Below are 17,711 nucleotides of genomic sequence, written 5' to 3'. Positions count from 1 at the left end.
GTTACGCAAGAAGTGACTTCAATTACATCCAGGCTTTTTACTGTTGTGCGTCCGGCGAGCCTTGCTCCACCTGTCGATGTCGGACGCCTAAATTTTAAGTTGAAACACATTCGGGAATTTTACATTGCGGTGAGTTACCTCGGTGACGTCTTCTTGCGGCGACCGGTGCCAACGACCAAGAGCTTGATTGCCCGCTGGGAGGGGCTGGCCAGTCCCAATCCAATAGAACTGGCGTCTCCATCCGTGTCCTGGAGGAACGTCTGGAAGAACGTTAGTCTGCCGATCCACTCTATGGCCGTGGCGTCCACGTGGTATAGGGTAATAAATAATTTGGTTCCCACCAACGTACGACTGCACCGTATTGGTCTTTCTGACACGGACACCTGTACTCGGTGTGGTCTCCTGGATACCCTTGAACATCGATTCACCTGCTGTGGGCACCTTGCTAATTGGCGTTGGCTCAGGAAACAACTTGCTTTTGTCACTAGGTCTGCTGAAGCCGCTTATACTATTGACATCATCGTCCGGCCCGATTCTTCCTTTTTTCCGCGGACGAAGCTCCATACCGTCATGTGGTTGATTGGCCATTTCGTACATTTTGTCAACAGTTGTCATGAAGAGGATGGACACCTAGCGTTTCGGCAGTACATGCTTACTGCTTACTGGCAGCGCTTGCGATTGCCAGGCCTCCGAGATGATTTTGCCAATATGCTTAGCCTGACATTTGAAAGAGAGGGTGTTGGCTAAGGTCACCTGTGTGAGCCATTTTCTTTTATACTGTTTCTGAATTTGCCGCCTTTATGTATGTTTCTTCTCTACACCAGGACTGAAGTTTTCGTTTTTTTTAACCTTTATTTCAGTAAGCAGTCTACATTATATAGTCATGTTTTAGGATTTTAATTTCAGTACTGCACTTCTTTTGAAGTGGCTGTGTGGTGGATATTCTTTAATATTTTTTTCAATAGATATATTCGTTTCGAGTGGTAGAGTGTCTGCTTCAAAAAAAAAAAAAAAAAAAAGGGGTATGATTCCTGCTTTGGGTGCAGGAGGTCCCGGGTTCAAATCCCGGACGAGCCCTGCCATTTTGACCGTGCTGAAGAGTAGGTGGAACTCAGTCCCGGTTGCAGCTCCTCAATGAAGAGTAGACGCCTGTTATAGCACGTGGATATAACAAGAATGCGGCACCAGTAAAGTACGTAGGTGGAATTCGATAGAAACGCAGACGGTAATTTTGCATGCAACGGAAAACAAGGTTGTCTTTGCGGAATATGTGCACCGTGAGTGGAGATTCAGCTTAATTGTGCGACAGTCTACCCTCATCTTACTAGCGACGGCAACAACCAAGGGGTGGCATGTAAGATTGAGCGTGGCTAAGAGTTTCTCATTATTAGTTAGCATCACACTTTGACAGAGCTGTGACAAGGCGAGTAGGGTGAGCTCAGGAAAGCCAGTAGCAAGCGCACTTGAAGTAGCCCAGAAGAACCGGATTATAAATTTTGCCAGCCATAATGGAGCTAGGGGCGTTCTCAGTTACCAAATACCGGTGCAATAAGAGAGCAACAGTATTTGACAGTAAAATGACGCCCTATCCGTCTAGCATACGACATTGCTTGTCTCTGCATACGCGGACGTGAGGTCATCTCGGAAATGAAATCCGAAATATAGATTAAAATTGTTGTGTTCCCGCCCGGGATCGAACCGGGGACCTTCTGCGTGTAAAGCAGACGTGATAACCGCTACACCACGGAAACGACGGTCGCTTTCATGTACCACCCGGAGACTCGTAATAGCAACAGTTTGTCTTCTGTGTTAGCAAGGGCATCGGCTACGAGCTCCCTCCGATTCGTGAAGTTCCTATAGTAAAAGACGTCGATAAAAACAATCCAACCGCGACAGACAGGGAGAACGCTGGCTGAGCTGCAGCCCTACATGGTGAGACCATCAAAGGTGGCGTCATTCACATGCAGTGCGTTTTCGGAACGAATAGGCTCGTTGGTCTAGGGGTATGATTCCTGCTTCGGGTGCAGGAGGTCCCGGGTTCAAATCCCGGACGAGCCCTTGCGTTTTGTACAACGGTGTGGCAACAAATCGCATGGCGGCGGCTGTTTCGCGCATTTCCAGGCCTCCAAGTCAGCGCTAAAATCCGACAACCAGTTCTGAAACCGTTTCATGTTTCATTTGAGCCATGTGCACCCTGCTGATGGAACGTTTGATTTAAATGGTCACAGTAGAGATCGTAGCAAGTGTCTTGCTGAGTGCGACGAAAACGGCTTTCCGCCCGCAATCCAACCGGGGACCTTCTGCGTGTTAGGCACGGCGCCTGGGCTCGGCGGCAGCTGCTGCTCTTTCTGTCCTTACGAGATACCGTCGATTCGCGCAGTCGTTATTGCAAAAGATGTCACTAAAGGCAATCGCTTCGTTAGCGGCACGGTGCCTGGGCTCGGCGGCAGCTCTACATGGAGGCACCAGCAGCCCAGCCAGGCCGCCGCCGGCACCGGCGCGCCACAGCGCAAGGAGCCGGCGGCCGCCCTGCAATGCCCCCTGTCGTTGCATATTCCACCCGCCTTATATCCTCTCCATGTCTGACTCACTACCCTAAATGACACTGCAGTCTACGTGCTTATTACTACCGCTTTTGGAAGAACCAAGGCGCAGCATTCTAGTGTCGAACCGGTATTGCAAATTTGGATTAAGCAAAATTTTATTGTGTGGTCGAGCGACAGCGTCATCTCGCTCTTCCTACATGATCGCCTCTTGTGCGGAATAATTCCTAGCGCGCCGATGGCTTCAGAGTTGGTCTTCTCGAACTTTTGCTTTCGCACTGCATTCCGCAATCTTTTCGTTATGAGTTGTGTGCTTCGGTTTCCCGACTTTCTTGTGTTTAGTGCGTTTGGCTTCTCTTAACCCCTAGCCACCGCTTGCCGAAATTTCCACACTGTCGTCCGTCGATCTGCAGAGCTCGATGAAGGCATCGCGGCCGTTCCTGAGCTCGTGGAACGGCCGAATCTGTAGTTGTTTCCAGATCTCTCCCACACAACGGCCTCCCAGAAGCTTGGATTACAGAAGTACGCCACTACTCCCAGCCGGAGATTCACGTTTGAAAGCAGAATGACATGAGCTACACGCAGCTCCGATTTTTTTTTTTTTTTTTTTGTGTCTGACCTACTTTGAAAGACTTTTTAGTCGATTTACTTACTACTATCGCTGTTGGAAACCAGGTGATAACCACACAGTATTCTAGAGACGATGAGGTAATGAAAATTTAGAATAAGTAAAACAGTATCATAAGAAGTTGTGCGGTGGAGCAGCACATGCAATTCACGCTTCCTAGATAATCGTTACTGCATAGAATAATTCTGTTGTCTGCGGCGTCTTCAGTATCCGTCTTCTGGAAATTTTGCTTGCAGTATATCGTGCAATCTTTTCGTTATGAGTTGGTGCTTGGTTTCCCGATGTTCTTTTGTTTAGTGCATTCGCCTTCTCTTAACCCTGAGAAACCACATACCGAAACTGAGGCACTGCCGGCTGATCATAAGCAGTGCTCGATGAAGTTATTTCGCTTGCTGTTCGTTGCCTTTAATATTGTTCTCATCAGTGGTGAGTGCTGCCTGCAGAAAGCGTTTATCTTGCGAATTCACGTGAAAGTTTGTGTTCCCTGTGAGGTCCACTACTTGGGATTAACTTGACTGCTCCAGACAGGTGGCTCGTTGGTCTAGGGGTATGATTCCTGCTTTGGGTGCAGGAGGTCCCGGGTTCAAATCCCGGACGAGCCCTGCCATTTTGACCGTGCTGAAGAGTAGGTGGAACTCAGTCCCGGTTGCAGCTCCTCAATGAAGAGTAGACGCCTGTTATAGCACGTGGATATAACAAGAATGCGGCACCAGTAAAGTACGTAGGTGGAATTCGATAGAAACGCAGACGGTAATTTTGCATGCAACGGAAAACAAGGTTGTCTTTGCGGAATATGTGCACCGTGAGTGGAGATTCAGCTTAATTGTGCGACAGTCTACCCTCATCTTACTAGCGACGGCAACAACCAAGGGGTGGCATGTAAGATTGAGCGTGGCTAAGAGTTTCTCATTATTAGTTAGCATCACACTTTGACAGAGCTGTGACAAGGCGAGTAGGGTGAGCTCAGGAAAGCCAGTAGCAAGCGCACTTGAAGTAGCCCAGAAGAACCGGATTATAAATTTTGCCAGCCATAATGGAGCTAGGGGCGTTCTCAGTTACCAAATACCGGTGCAATAAGAGAGCAACAGTATTTGACAGTAAAATGACGCCCTATCCGTCTAGCATACGACATTGCTTGTCTCTGCATACGCGGACGTGAGGTCATCTCGGAAATGAAATCCGAAATATAGATTAAAATTGTTGTGTTCCCGCCCGGGATCGAACCGGGGACCTTCTGCGTGTAAAGCAGACGTGATAACCGCTACACCACGGAAACGACGGTCGCTTTCATGTACCACCCGGAGACTCGTAATAGCAACAGTTTGTCTTCTGTGTTAGCAAGGGCATCGGCTACGAGCTCCCTCCGATTCGTGAAGTTCCTATAGTAAAAGACGTCGATAAAAACAATCCAACCGCGACAGACAGGGAGAACGCTGGCTGAGCTGCAGCCCTACATGGTGAGACCATCAAAGGTGGCGTCATTCACATGCAGTGCGTTTTCGGAACGAATAGGCTCGTTGGTCTAGGGGTATGATTCCTGCTTCGGGTGCAGGAGGTCCCGGGTTCAAATCCCGGACGAGCCCTTGCGTTTTGTACAACGGTGTGGCAACAAATCGCATGGCGGCGGCTGTTTCGCGCATTTCCAGGCCTCCAAGTCAGCGCTAAAATCCGACAACCAGTTCTGAAACCGTTTCATGTTTCATTTGAGCCATGTGCACCCTGCTGATGGAACGTTTGATTTAAATGGTCACAGTAGAGATCGTAGCAAGTGTCTTGCTGAGTGCGACGAAAACGGCTTTCCGCCCGCAATCCAACCGGGGACCTTCTGCGTGTTAGGCACGGCGCCTGGGCTCGGCGGCAGCTGCTGCTCTTTCTGTCCTTACGAGATACCGTCGATTCGCGCAGTCGTTATTGCAAAAGATGTCACTAAAGGCAATCGCTTCGTTAGCGGCACGGTGCCTGGGCTCGGCGGCAGCTCTACATGGAGGCACCAGCAGCCCAGCCAGGCCGCCGCCGGCACCGGCGCGCCACAGCGCAAGGAGCCGGCGGCCGCCCTGCAATGCCCCCTGTCGTTGCATATTCCACCCGCCTTATATCCTCTCCATGTCTGACTCACTACCCTAAATGACACTGCAGTCTACGTGCTTATTACTACCGCTTTTGGAAGAACCAAGGCGCAGCATTCTAGTGTCGAACCGGCATTGCAAATTTGGATTAAGCAAAATTTTATTGTGTGGTCGAGCGACAGCGTCATCTCGCTCTTCCTACATGATCGCCTCTTGTGCGGAATAATTCCTAGCGCGCCGATGGCTTCAGAGTTGGTCTTCTCGAACTTTTGCTTTCGCACTGCATTCCGCAATCTTTTCGTTATGAGTTGTGTGCTTCGGTTTCCCGACTTTCTTGTGTTTAGTGCGTTTGGCTTCTCTTAACCCCTAGCCACCGCTTGCCGAAATTTCCACACTGTCGTCCGTCGATCTGCAGAGCTCGATGAAGGCATCGCGGCCGTTCCTGAGCTCGTGGAACGGCCGAATCTGTAGTTGTTTCCAGATCTCTCCCACACAACGGCCTCCCAGAAGCTTGGATTACAGAAGTACGCCACTACTCCCAGCCGAAGATTCACGTTTGAAAGCAGAATGACATGAGCTACACGCAGCTCCGATTTTTTTTTTTTTTTTTTTTGTGTCTGACCTACTTTGAAAGACTTTTTAGTCGATTTACTTACTACTATCGCTGTTGGAAACCAGGTGATAACCACACAGTATTCTAGAGACGATGAGGTAATGAAAATTTAGAATAAGTAAAACAGTATCATAAGAAGTTGTGCGGTGGAGCAGCACATGCAATTCACGCTTCCTAGATAATCGTTACTGCATAGAATAATTCTGTTGTCTGCGGCGTCTTCAGTATCCGTCTTCTGGAAATTTTGCTTGCAGTATATCGTGCAATCTTTTCGTTATGAGTTGGTGCTTGGTTTCCCGATGTTCTTTTGTTTAGTGCATTCGCCTTCTCTTAACCCTGAGAAACCACATACCGAAACTGAGGCACTGCCGGCTGATCATAAGCAGTGCTCGATGAAGTTATTTCGCTTGCTGTTCGTTGCCTTTAATATTGTTCTCATCAGTGGTGAGTGCTGCCTGCAGAAAGCGTTTATCTTGCGAATTCACGTGAAAGTTTGTGTTCCCTGTGAGGTCCACTACTTGGGATTAACTTGACTGCTCCAGACAGGTGGCTCGTTGGTCTAGGGGTATGATTCCTGCTTTGGGTGCAGGAGGTCCCGGGTTCAAATCCCGGACGAGCCCTGCCATTTTGACCGTGCTGAAGAGTAGGTGGAACTCAGTCCCGGTTGCAGCTCCTCAATGAAGAGTAGACGCCTGTTATAGCACGTGGATATAACAAGAATGCGGCACCAGTAAAGTACGTAGGTGGAATTCGATAGAAACGCAGACGGTAATTTTGCATGCAACGGAAAACAAGGTTGTCTTTGCGGAATATGTGCACCGTGAGTGGAGATTCAGCTTAATTGTGCGACAGTCTACCCTCATCTTACTAGCGACGGCAACAACCAAGGGGTGGCATGTAAGATTGAGCGTGGCTAAGAGTTTCTCATTATTAGTTAGCATCACACTTTGACAGAGCTGTGACAAGGCGAGTAGGGTGAGCTCAGGAAAGCCAGTAGCAAGCGCACTTGAAGTAGCCCAGAAGAACCGGATTATAAATTTTGCCAGCCATAATGGAGCTAGGGGCGTTCTCAGTTACCAAATACCGGTGCAATAAGAGAGCAACAGTATTTGACAGTAAAATGACGCCCTATCCGTCTAGCATACGACATTGCTTGTCTCTGCATACGCGGACGTGAGGTCATCTCGGAAATGAAATCCGAAATATAGATTAAAATTGTTGTGTTCCCGCCCGGGATCGAACCGGGGACCTTCTGCGTGTAAAGCAGACGTGATAACCGCTACACCACGGAAACGACGGTCGCTTTCATGTACCACCCGGAGACTCGTAATAGCAACAGTTTGTCTTCTGTGTTAGCAAGGGCATCGGCTACGAGCTCCCTCCGATTCGTGAAGTTCCTATAGTAAAAGACGTCGATAAAAACAATCCAACCGCGACAGACAGGGAGAACGCTGGCTGAGCTGCAGCCCTACATGGTGAGACCATCAAAGGTGGCGTCATTCACATGCAGTGCGTTTTCGGAACGAATAGGCTCGTTGGTCTAGGGGTATGATTCCTGCTTCGGGTGCAGGAGGTCCCGGGTTCAAATCCCGGACGAGCCCTTGCGTTTTGTACAACGGTGTGGCAACAAATCGCATGGCGGCGGCTGTTTCGCGCATTTCCAGGCCTCCAAGTCAGCGCTAAAATCCGACAACCAGTTCTGAAACCGTTTCATGTTTCATTTGAGCCATGTGCACCCTGCTGATGGAACGTTTGATTTAAATGGTCACAGTAGAGATCGTAGCAAGTGTCTTGCTGAGTGCGACGAAAACGGCTTTCCGCCCGCAATCCAACCGGGGACCTTCTGCGTGTTAGGCACGGCGCCTGGGCTCGGCGGCAGCTGCTGCTCTTTCTGTCCTTACGAGATACCGTCGATTCGCGCAGTCGTTATTGCAAAAGATGTCACTAAAGGCAATCGCTTCGTTAGCGGCACGGTGCCTGGGCTCGGCGGCAGCTCTACATGGAGGCACCAGCAGCCCAGCCAGGCCGCCGCCGGCACCGGCGCGCCACAGCGCAAGGAGCCGGCGGCCGCCCTGCAATGCCCCCTGTCGTTGCATATTCCACCCGCCTTATATCCTCTCCATGTCTGACTCACTACCCTAAATGACACTGCAGTCTACGTGCTTATTACTACCGCTTTTGGAAGAACCAAGGCGCAGCATTCTAGTGTCGAACCGGTATTGCAAATTTGGATTAAGCAAAATTTTATTGTGTGGTCGAGCGACAGCGTCATCTCGCTCTTCCTACATGATCGCCTCTTGTGCGGAATAATTCCTAGCGCGCCGATGGCTTCAGAGTTGGTCTTCTCGAACTTTTGCTTTCGCACTGCATTCCGCAATCTTTTCGTTATGAGTTGTGTGCTTCGGTTTCCCGACTTTCTTGTGTTTAGTGCGTTTGGCTTCTCTTAACCCCTAGCCACCGCTTGCCGAAATTTCCACACTGTCGTCCGTCGATCTGCAGAGCTCGATGAAGGCATCGCGGCCGTTCCTGAGCTCGTGGAACGGCCGAATCTGTAGTTGTTTCCAGATCTCTCCCACACAACGGCCTCCCAGAAGCTTGGATTACAGAAGTACGCCACTACTCCCAGCCGGAGATTCACGTTTGAAAGCAGAATGACATGAGCTACACGCAGCTCCGATTTTTTTTTTTTTTTTTTTGTGTCTGACCTACTTTGAAAGACTTTTTAGTCGATTTACTTACTACTATCGCTGTTGGAAACCAGGTGATAACCACACAGTATTCTAGAGACGATGAGGTAATGAAAATTTAGAATAAGTAAAACAGTATCATAAGAAGTTGTGCGGTGGAGCAGCACATGCAATTCACGCTTCCTAGATAATCGTTACTGCATAGAATAATTCTGTTGTCTGCGGCGTCTTCAGTATCCGTCTTCTGGAAATTTTGCTTGCAGTATATCGTGCAATCTTTTCGTTATGAGTTGGTGCTTGGTTTCCCGATGTTCTTTTGTTTAGTGCATTCGCCTTCTCTTAACCCTGAGAAACCACATACCGAAACTGAGGCACTGCCGGCTGATCATAAGCAGTGCTCGATGAAGTTATTTCGCTTGCTGTTCGTTGCCTTTAATATTGTTCTCATCAGTGGTGAGTGCTGCCTGCAGAAAGCGTTTATCTTGCGAATTCACGTGAAAGTTTGTGTTCCCTGTGAGGTCCACTACTTGGGATTAACTTGACTGCTCCAGACAGGTGGCTCGTTGGTCTAGGGGTATGATTCCTGCTTTGGGTGCAGGAGGTCCCGGGTTCAAATCCCGGACGAGCCCTGCCATTTTGACCGTGCTGAAGAGTAGGTGGAACTCAGTCCCGGTTGCAGCTCCTCAATGAAGAGTAGACGCCTGTTATAGCACGTGGATATAACAAGAATGCGGCACCAGTAAAGTACGTAGGTGGAATTCGATAGAAACGCAGACGGTAATTTTGCATGCAACGGAAAACAAGGTTGTCTTTGCGGAATATGTGCACCGTGAGTGGAGATTCAGCTTAATTGTGCGACAGTCTACCCTCATCTTACTAGCGACGGCAACAACCAAGGGGTGGCATGTAAGATTGAGCGTGGCTAAGAGTTTCTCATTATTAGTTAGCATCACACTTTGACAGAGCTGTGACAAGGCGAGTAGGGTGAGCTCAGGAAAGCCAGTAGCAAGCGCACTTGAAGTAGCCCAGAAGAACCGGATTATAAATTTTGCCAGCCATAATGGAGCTAGGGGCGTTCTCAGTTACCAAATACCGGTGCAATAAGAGAGCAACAGTATTTGACAGTAAAATGACGCCCTATCCGTCTAGCATACGACATTGCTTGTCTCTGCATACGCGGACGTGAGGTCATCTCGGAAATGAAATCCGAAATATAGATTAAAATTGTTGTGTTCCCGCCCGGGATCGAACCGGGGACCTTCTGCGTGTAAAGCAGACGTGATAACCGCTACACCACGGAAACGACGGTCGCTTTCATGTACCACCCGGAGACTCGTAATAGCAACAGTTTGTCTTCTGTGTTAGCAAGGGCATCGGCTACGAGCTCCCTCCGATTCGTGAAGTTCCTATAGTAAAAGACGTCGATAAAAACAATCCAACCGCGACAGACAGGGAGAACGCTGGCTGAGCTGCAGCCCTACATGGTGAGACCATCAAAGGTGGCGTCATTCACATGCAGTGCGTTTTCGGAACGAATAGGCTCGTTGGTCTAGGGGTATGATTCCTGCTTCGGGTGCAGGAGGTCCCGGGTTCAAATCCCGGACGAGCCCTTGCGTTTTGTACAACGGTGTGGCAACAAATCGCATGGCGGCGGCTGTTTCGCGCATTTCCAGGCCTCCAAGTCAGCGCTAAAATCCGACAACCAGTTCTGAAACCGTTTCATGTTTCATTTGAGCCATGTGCACCCTGCTGATGGAACGTTTGATTTAAATGGTCACAGTAGAGATCGTAGCAAGTGTCTTGCTGAGTGCGACGAAAACGGCTTTCCGCCCGCAATCCAACCGGGGACCTTCTGCGTGTTAGGCACGGCGCCTGGGCTCGGCGGCAGCTGCTGCTCTTTCTGTCCTTACGAGATACCGTCGATTCGCGCAGTCGTTATTGCAAAAGATGTCACTAAAGGCAATCGCTTCGTTAGCGGCACGGTGCCTGGGCTCGGCGGCAGCTCTACATGGAGGCACCAGCAGCCCAGCCAGGCCGCCGCCGGCACCGGCGCGCCACAGCGCAAGGAGCCGGCGGCCGCCCTGCAATGCCCCCTGTCGTTGCATATTCCACCCGCCTTATATCCTCTCCATGTCTGACTCACTACCCTAAATGACACTGCAGTCTACGTGCTTATTACTACCGCTTTTGGAAGAACCAAGGCGCAGCATTCTAGTGTCGAACCGGCATTGCAAATTTGGATTAAGCAAAATTTTATTGTGTGGTCGAGCGACAGCGTCATCTCGCTCTTCCTACATGATCGCCTCTTGTGCGGAATAATTCCTAGCGCGCCGATGGCTTCAGAGTTGGTCTTCTCGAACTTTTGCTTTCGCACTGCATTCCGCAATCTTTTCGTTATGAGTTGTGTGCTTCGGTTTCCCGACTTTCTTGTGTTTAGTGCGTTTGGCTTCTCTTAACCCCTAGCCACCGCTTGCCGAAATTTCCACACTGTCGTCCGTCGATCTGCAGAGCTCGATGAAGGCATCGCGGCCGTTCCTGAGCTCGTGGAACGGCCGAATCTGTAGTTGTTTCCAGATCTCTCCCACACAACGGCCTCCCAGAAGCTTGGATTACAGAAGTACGCCACTACTCCCAGCCGAAGATTCACGTTTGAAAGCAGAATGACATGAGCTACACGCAGCTCCGATTTTTTTTTTTTTTTTTTTTGTGTCTGACCTACTTTGAAAGACTTTTTAGTCGATTTACTTACTACTATCGCTGTTGGAAACCAGGTGATAACCACACAGTATTCTAGAGACGATGAGGTAATGAAAATTTAGAATAAGTAAAACAGTATCATAAGAAGTTGTGCGGTGGAGCAGCACATGCAATTCACGCTTCCTAGATAATCGTTACTGCATAGAATAATTCTGTTGTCTGCGGCGTCTTCAGTATCCGTCTTCTGGAAATTTTGCTTGCAGTATATCGTGCAATCTTTTCGTTATGAGTTGGTGCTTGGTTTCCCGATGTTCTTTTGTTTAGTGCATTCGCCTTCTCTTAACCCTGAGAAACCACATACCGAAACTGAGGCACTGCCGGCTGATCATAAGCAGTGCTCGATGAAGTTATTTCGCTTGCTGTTCGTTGCCTTTAATATTGTTCTCATCAGTGGTGAGTGCTGCCTGCAGAAAGCGTTTATCTTGCGAATTCACGTGAAAGTTTGTGTTCCCTGTGAGGTCCACTACTTGGGATTAACTTGACTGCTCCAGACAGGTGGCTCGTTGGTCTAGGGGTATGATTCCTGCTTTGGGTGCAGGAGGTCCCGGGTTCAAATCCCGGACGAGCCCTGCCATTTTGACCGTGCTGAAGAGTAGGTGGAACTCAGTCCCGGTTGCAGCTCCTCAATGAAGAGTAGACGCCTGTTATAGCACGTGGATATAACAAGAATGCGGCACCAGTAAAGTACGTAGGTGGAATTCGATAGAAACGCAGACGGTAATTTTGCATGCAACGGAAAACAAGGTTGTCTTTGCGGAATATGTGCACCGTGAGTGGAGATTCAGCTTAATTGTGCGACAGTCTACCCTCATCTTACTAGCGACGGCAACAACCAAGGGGTGGCATGTAAGATTGAGCGTGGCTAAGAGTTTCTCATTATTAGTTAGCATCACACTTTGACAGAGCTGTGACAAGGCGAGTAGGGTGAGCTCAGGAAAGCCAGTAGCAAGCGCACTTGAAGTAGCCCAGAAGAACCGGATTATAAATTTTGCCAGCCATAATGGAGCTAGGGGCGTTCTCAGTTACCAAATACCGGTGCAATAAGAGAGCAACAGTATTTGACAGTAAAATGACGCCCTATCCGTCTAGCATACGACATTGCTTGTCTCTGCATACGCGGACGTGAGGTCATCTCGGAAATGAAATCCGAAATATAGATTAAAATTGTTGTGTTCCCGCCCGGGATCGAACCGGGGACCTTCTGCGTGTAAAGCAGACGTGATAACCGCTACACCACGGAAACGACGGTCGCTTTCATGTACCACCCGGAGACTCGTAATAGCAACAGTTTGTCTTCTGTGTTAGCAAGGGCATCGGCTACGAGCTCCCTCCGATTCGTGAAGTTCCTATAGTAAAAGACGTCGATAAAAACAATCCAACCGCGACAGACAGGGAGAACGCTGGCTGAGCTGCAGCCCTACATGGTGAGACCATCAAAGGTGGCGTCATTCACATGCAGTGCGTTTTCGGAACGAATAGGCTCGTTGGTCTAGGGGTATGATTCCTGCTTCGGGTGCAGGAGGTCCCGGGTTCAAATCCCGGACGAGCCCTTGCGTTTTGTACAACGGTGTGGCAACAAATCGCATGGCGGCGGCTGTTTCGCGCATTTCCAGGCCTCCAAGTCAGCGCTAAAATCCGACAACCAGTTCTGAAACCGTTTCATGTTTCATTTGAGCCATGTGCACCCTGCTGATGGAACGTTTGATTTAAATGGTCACAGTAGAGATCGTAGCAAGTGTCTTGCTGAGTGCGACGAAAACGGCTTTCCGCCCGCAATCCAACCGGGGACCTTCTGCGTGTTAGGCACGGCGCCTGGGCTCGGCGGCAGCTGCTGCTCTTTCTGTCCTTACGAGATACCGTCGATTCGCGCAGTCGTTATTGCAAAAGATGTCACTAAAGGCAATCGCTTCGTTAGCGGCACGGTGCCTGGGCTCGGCGGCAGCTCTACATGGAGGCACCAGCAGCCCAGCCAGGCCGCCGCCGGCACCGGCGCGCCACAGCGCAAGGAGCCGGCGGCCGCCCTGCAATGCCCCCTGTCGTTGCATATTCCACCCGCCTTATATCCTCTCCATGTCTGACTCACTACCCTAAATGACACTGCAGTCTACGTGCTTATTACTACCGCTTTTGGAAGAACCAAGGCGCAGCATTCTAGTGTCGAACCGGTATTGCAAATTTGGATTAAGCAAAATTTTATTGTGTGGTCGAGCGACAGCGTCATCTCGCTCTTCCTACATGATCGCCTCTTGTGCGGAATAATTCCTAGCGCGCCGATGGCTTCAGAGTTGGTCTTCTCGAACTTTTGCTTTCGCACTGCATTCCGCAATCTTTTCGTTATGAGTTGTGTGCTTCGGTTTCCCGACTTTCTTGTGTTTAGTGCGTTTGGCTTCTCTTAACCCCTAGCCACCGCTTGCCGAAATTTCCACACTGTCGTCCGTCGATCTGCAGAGCTCGATGAAGGCATCGCGGCCGTTCCTGAGCTCGTGGAACGGCCGAATCTGTAGTTGTTTCCAGATCTCTCCCACACAACGGCCTCCCAGAAGCTTGGATTACAGAAGTACGCCACTACTCCCAGCCGGAGATTCACGTTTGAAAGCAGAATGACATGAGCTACACGCAGCTCCGATTTTTTTTTTTTTTTTTTTGTGTCTGACCTACTTTGAAAGACTTTTTAGTCGATTTACTTACTACTATCGCTGTTGGAAACCAGGTGATAACCACACAGTATTCTAGAGACGATGAGGTAATGAAAATTTAGAATAAGTAAAACAGTATCATAAGAAGTTGTGCGGTGGAGCAGCACATGCAATTCACGCTTCCTAGATAATCGTTACTGCATAGAATAATTCTGTTGTCTGCGGCGTCTTCAGTATCCGTCTTCTGGAAATTTTGCTTGCAGTATATCGTGCAATCTTTTCGTTATGAGTTGGTGCTTGGTTTCCCGATGTTCTTTTGTTTAGTGCATTCGCCTTCTCTTAACCCTGAGAAACCACATACCGAAACTGAGGCACTGCCGGCTGATCATAAGCAGTGCTCGATGAAGTTATTTCGCTTGCTGTTCGTTGCCTTTAATATTGTTCTCATCAGTGGTGAGTGCTGCCTGCAGAAAGCGTTTATCTTGCGAATTCACGTGAAAGTTTGTGTTCCCTGTGAGGTCCACTACTTGGGATTAACTTGACTGCTCCAGACAGGTGGCTCGTTGGTCTAGGGGTATGATTCCTGCTTTGGGTGCAGGAGGTCCCGGGTTCAAATCCCGGACGAGCCCTGCCATTTTGACCGTGCTGAAGAGTAGGTGGAACTCAGTCCCGGTTGCAGCTCCTCAATGAAGAGTAGACGCCTGTTATAGCACGTGGATATAACAAGAATGCGGCACCAGTAAAGTACGTAGGTGGAATTCGATAGAAACGCAGACGGTAATTTTGCATGCAACGGAAAACAAGGTTGTCTTTGCGGAATATGTGCACCGTGAGTGGAGATTCAGCTTAATTGTGCGACAGTCTACCCTCATCTTACTAGCGACGGCAACAACCAAGGGGTGGCATGTAAGATTGAGCGTGGCTAAGAGTTTCTCATTATTAGTTAGCATCACACTTTGACAGAGCTGTGACAAGGCGAGTAGGGTGAGCTCAGGAAAGCCAGTAGCAAGCGCACTTGAAGTAGCCCAGAAGAACCGGATTATAAATTTTGCCAGCCATAATGGAGCTAGGGGCGTTCTCAGTTACCAAATACCGGTGCAATAAGAGAGCAACAGTATTTGACAGTAAAATGACGCCCTATCCGTCTAGCATACGACATTGCTTGTCTCTGCATACGCGGACGTGAGGTCATCTCGGAAATGAAATCCGAAATATAGATTAAAATTGTTGTGTTCCCGCCCGGGATCGAACCGGGGACCTTCTGCGTGTAAAGCAGACGTGATAACCGCTACACCACGGAAACGACGGTCGCTTTCATGTACCACCCGGAGACTCGTAATAGCAACAGTTTGTCTTCTGTGTTAGCAAGGGCATCGGCTACGAGCTCCCTCCGATTCGTGAAGTTCCTATAGTAAAAGACGTCGATAAAAACAATCCAACCGCGACAGACAGGGAGAACGCTGGCTGAGCTGCAGCCCTACATGGTGAGACCATCAAAGGTGGCGTCATTCACATGCAGTGCGTTTTCGGAACGAATAGGCTCGTTGGTCTAGGGGTATGATTCCTGCTTCGGGTGCAGGAGGTCCCGGGTTCAAATCCCGGACGAGCCCTTGCGTTTTGTACAACGGTGTGGCAACAAATCGCATGGCGGCGGCTGTTTCGCGCATTTCCAGGCCTCCAAGTCAGCGCTAAAATCCGACAACCAGTTCTGAAACCGTTTCATGTTTCATTTGAGCCATGTGCACCCTGCTGATGGAACGTTTGATTTAAATGGTCACAGTAGAGATCGTAGCAAGTGTCTTGCTGAGTGCGACGAAAACGGCTTTCCGCCCGCAATCCAACCGGGGACCTTCTGCGTGTTAGGCACGGCGCCTGGGCTCGGCGGCAGCTGCTGCTCTTTCTGTCCTTACGAGATACCGTCGATTCGCGCAGTCGTTATTGCAAAAGATGTCACTAAAGGCAATCGCTTCGTTAGCGGCACGGTGCCTGGGCTCGGCGGCAGCTCTACATGGAGGCACCAGCAGCCCAGCCAGGCCGCCGCCGGCACCGGCGCGCCACAGCGCAAGGAGCCGGCGGCCGCCCTGCAATGCCCCCTGTCGTTGCATATTCCACCCGCCTTATATCCTCTCCATGTCTGACTCACTACCCTAAATGACACTGCAGTCTACGTGCTTATTACTACCGCTTTTGGAAGAACCAAGGCGCAGCATTCTAGTGTCGAACCGGCATTGCAAATTTGGATTAAGCAAAATTTTATTGTGTGGTCGAGCGACAGCGTCATCTCGCTCTTCCTACATGATCGCCTCTTGTGCGGAATAATTCCTAGCGCGCCGATGGCTTCAGAGTTGGTCTTCTCGAACTTTTGCTTTCGCACTGCATTCCGCAATCTTTTCGTTATGAGTTGTGTGCTTCGGTTTCCCGACTTTCTTGTGTTTAGTGCGTTTGGCTTCTCTTAACCCCTAGCCACCGCTTGCCGAAATTTCCACACTGTCGTCCGTCGATCTGCAGAGCTCGATGAAGGCATCGCGGCCGTTCCTGAGCTCGTGGAACGGCCGAATCTGTAGTTGTTTCCAGATCTCTCCCACACAACGGCCTCCCAGAAGCTTGGATTACAGAAGTACGCCACTACTCCCAGCCGAAGATTCACGTTTGAAAGCAGAATGACATGAGCTACACGCAGCTCCGATTTTTTTTTTTTTTTTTTTGTGTCTGACCTACTTTGAAAGACTTTTTAGTCGATTTACTTACTACTATCGCTGTTGGAAACCAGGTGATAACCACACAGTATTCTAGAGACGATGAGGTAATGAAAATTTAGAATAAGTAAAACAGTATCATAAGAAGTTGTGCGGTGGAGCAGCACATGCAATTCACGCTTCCTAGATAATCGTTACTGCATAGAATAATTCTGTTGTCTGCGGCGTCTTCAGTATCCGTCTTCTGGAAATTTTGCTTGCAGTATATCGTGCAATCTTTTCGTTATGAGTTGGTGCTTGGTTTCCCGATGTTCTTTTGTTTAGTGCATTCGCCTTCTCTTAACCCTGAGAAACCACATACCGAAACTGAGGCACTGCCGGCTGATCATAAGCAGTGCTCGATGAAGTTATTTCGCTTGCTGTTCGTTGCCTTTAATATTGTTCTCATCAGTGGTGAGTGCTGCCTGCAGAAAGCGTTTATCTTGCGAATTCACGTGAAAGTTTGTGTTCCCTGTGAGGTCCACTACTTGGGATTAACTTGACTGCTCCAGACAGGTGGCTCGTTGGTCTAGGGGTATGATTCCTGCTTTGGGTGCAGGAGGTCCCGGGTTCAAATCCCGGACGAGCCCTGCCATTTTGACCGTGCTGAAGAGTAGGTGGAACTCAGTCCCGGTTGCAGCTCCTCAATGAAGAGTAGACGCCTGTTATAGCACGTGGATATAACAAGAATGCGGCACCAGTAAAGTACGTAGGTGGAATTCGATAGAAACGCAGACGGTAATTTTGCATGCAACGGAAAACAAGGTTGTCTTTGCGGAATATGTGCACCGTGAGTGGAGATTCAGCTTAATTGTGCGACAGTCTACCCTCATCTTACTAGCGACGGCAACAACCAAGGGGTGGCATGTAAGATTGAGCGTGGCTAAGAGTTTCTCATTATTAGTTAGCATCACACTTTGACAGAGCTGTGACAAGGCGAGTAGGGTGAGCTCAGGAAAGCCAGTAGCAAGCGCACTTGAAGTAGCCCAGAAGAACCGGATTATAAATTTTGCCAGCCATAATGGAGCTAGGGGCGTTCTCAGTTA

The 17,711-nt window shown here is 49.4% G+C and overlaps 18 non-coding genes across 18 annotated transcripts; 12 read left to right on the top strand and 6 right to left on the bottom strand.

Annotated features, from left to right (window-relative positions):
• Nucleotides 1–1,678: 1,678 nt before the first annotated feature.
• On the bottom strand, nt 1,679–1,751 carry Trnav-uac. The gene has a single exon. It is a non-coding gene; the product is annotated as a tRNA-Val (tRNA).
• A 235-nt stretch (nt 1,752–1,986) lies between these two features.
• Nucleotides 1,987–2,058, top strand: Trnap-cgg. Its single transcript has one exon. It is a non-coding gene; the product is annotated as a tRNA-Pro (tRNA).
• Nucleotides 2,059–3,701: 1,643 nt separating this feature from the next.
• On the top strand, nt 3,702–3,773 carry Trnap-ugg. Its single transcript has one exon. It is a non-coding gene; the product is annotated as a tRNA-Pro (tRNA).
• A 601-nt stretch (nt 3,774–4,374) lies between these two features.
• Trnav-uac lies at nt 4,375–4,447 on the bottom strand. Its single transcript has one exon. It is a non-coding gene; the product is annotated as a tRNA-Val (tRNA).
• Nucleotides 4,448–4,682: 235 nt separating this feature from the next.
• Trnap-cgg lies at nt 4,683–4,754 on the top strand. Its single transcript has one exon. It is a non-coding gene; the product is annotated as a tRNA-Pro (tRNA).
• A 1,644-nt stretch (nt 4,755–6,398) lies between these two features.
• Nucleotides 6,399–6,470, top strand: Trnap-ugg. Its single transcript has one exon. It is a non-coding gene; the product is annotated as a tRNA-Pro (tRNA).
• A 601-nt stretch (nt 6,471–7,071) lies between these two features.
• Trnav-uac lies at nt 7,072–7,144 on the bottom strand. The gene has a single exon. It is a non-coding gene; the product is annotated as a tRNA-Val (tRNA).
• Nucleotides 7,145–7,379: 235 nt separating this feature from the next.
• Trnap-cgg lies at nt 7,380–7,451 on the top strand. Its single transcript has one exon. It is a non-coding gene; the product is annotated as a tRNA-Pro (tRNA).
• A 1,643-nt stretch (nt 7,452–9,094) lies between these two features.
• Trnap-ugg lies at nt 9,095–9,166 on the top strand. Its single transcript has one exon. It is a non-coding gene; the product is annotated as a tRNA-Pro (tRNA).
• A 601-nt stretch (nt 9,167–9,767) lies between these two features.
• Nucleotides 9,768–9,840, bottom strand: Trnav-uac. The gene has a single exon. It is a non-coding gene; the product is annotated as a tRNA-Val (tRNA).
• A 235-nt stretch (nt 9,841–10,075) lies between these two features.
• Trnap-cgg lies at nt 10,076–10,147 on the top strand. The gene has a single exon. It is a non-coding gene; the product is annotated as a tRNA-Pro (tRNA).
• Nucleotides 10,148–11,791: 1,644 nt separating this feature from the next.
• Nucleotides 11,792–11,863, top strand: Trnap-ugg. Its single transcript has one exon. It is a non-coding gene; the product is annotated as a tRNA-Pro (tRNA).
• Nucleotides 11,864–12,464: 601 nt separating this feature from the next.
• On the bottom strand, nt 12,465–12,537 carry Trnav-uac. The gene has a single exon. It is a non-coding gene; the product is annotated as a tRNA-Val (tRNA).
• Nucleotides 12,538–12,772: 235 nt separating this feature from the next.
• Nucleotides 12,773–12,844, top strand: Trnap-cgg. The gene has a single exon. It is a non-coding gene; the product is annotated as a tRNA-Pro (tRNA).
• Nucleotides 12,845–14,487: 1,643 nt separating this feature from the next.
• On the top strand, nt 14,488–14,559 carry Trnap-ugg. Its single transcript has one exon. It is a non-coding gene; the product is annotated as a tRNA-Pro (tRNA).
• A 601-nt stretch (nt 14,560–15,160) lies between these two features.
• On the bottom strand, nt 15,161–15,233 carry Trnav-uac. The gene has a single exon. It is a non-coding gene; the product is annotated as a tRNA-Val (tRNA).
• A 235-nt stretch (nt 15,234–15,468) lies between these two features.
• Nucleotides 15,469–15,540, top strand: Trnap-cgg. The gene has a single exon. It is a non-coding gene; the product is annotated as a tRNA-Pro (tRNA).
• A 1,643-nt stretch (nt 15,541–17,183) lies between these two features.
• On the top strand, nt 17,184–17,255 carry Trnap-ugg. The gene has a single exon. It is a non-coding gene; the product is annotated as a tRNA-Pro (tRNA).
• Nucleotides 17,256–17,711: the final 456 nt, after the last annotated feature.

Source organism: Schistocerca piceifrons, unplaced genomic scaffold, assembly GCF_021461385.2.
Source record: "Schistocerca piceifrons isolate TAMUIC-IGC-003096 unplaced genomic scaffold, iqSchPice1.1 HiC_scaffold_537, whole genome shotgun sequence".
Lineage (NCBI taxonomy): Eukaryota > Metazoa > Arthropoda > Insecta > Orthoptera > Acrididae > Schistocerca > Schistocerca piceifrons.
Note: the sequence above shows the minus strand (reverse complement) of the source record. Positions and strands in the feature narration are given on the sequence as shown.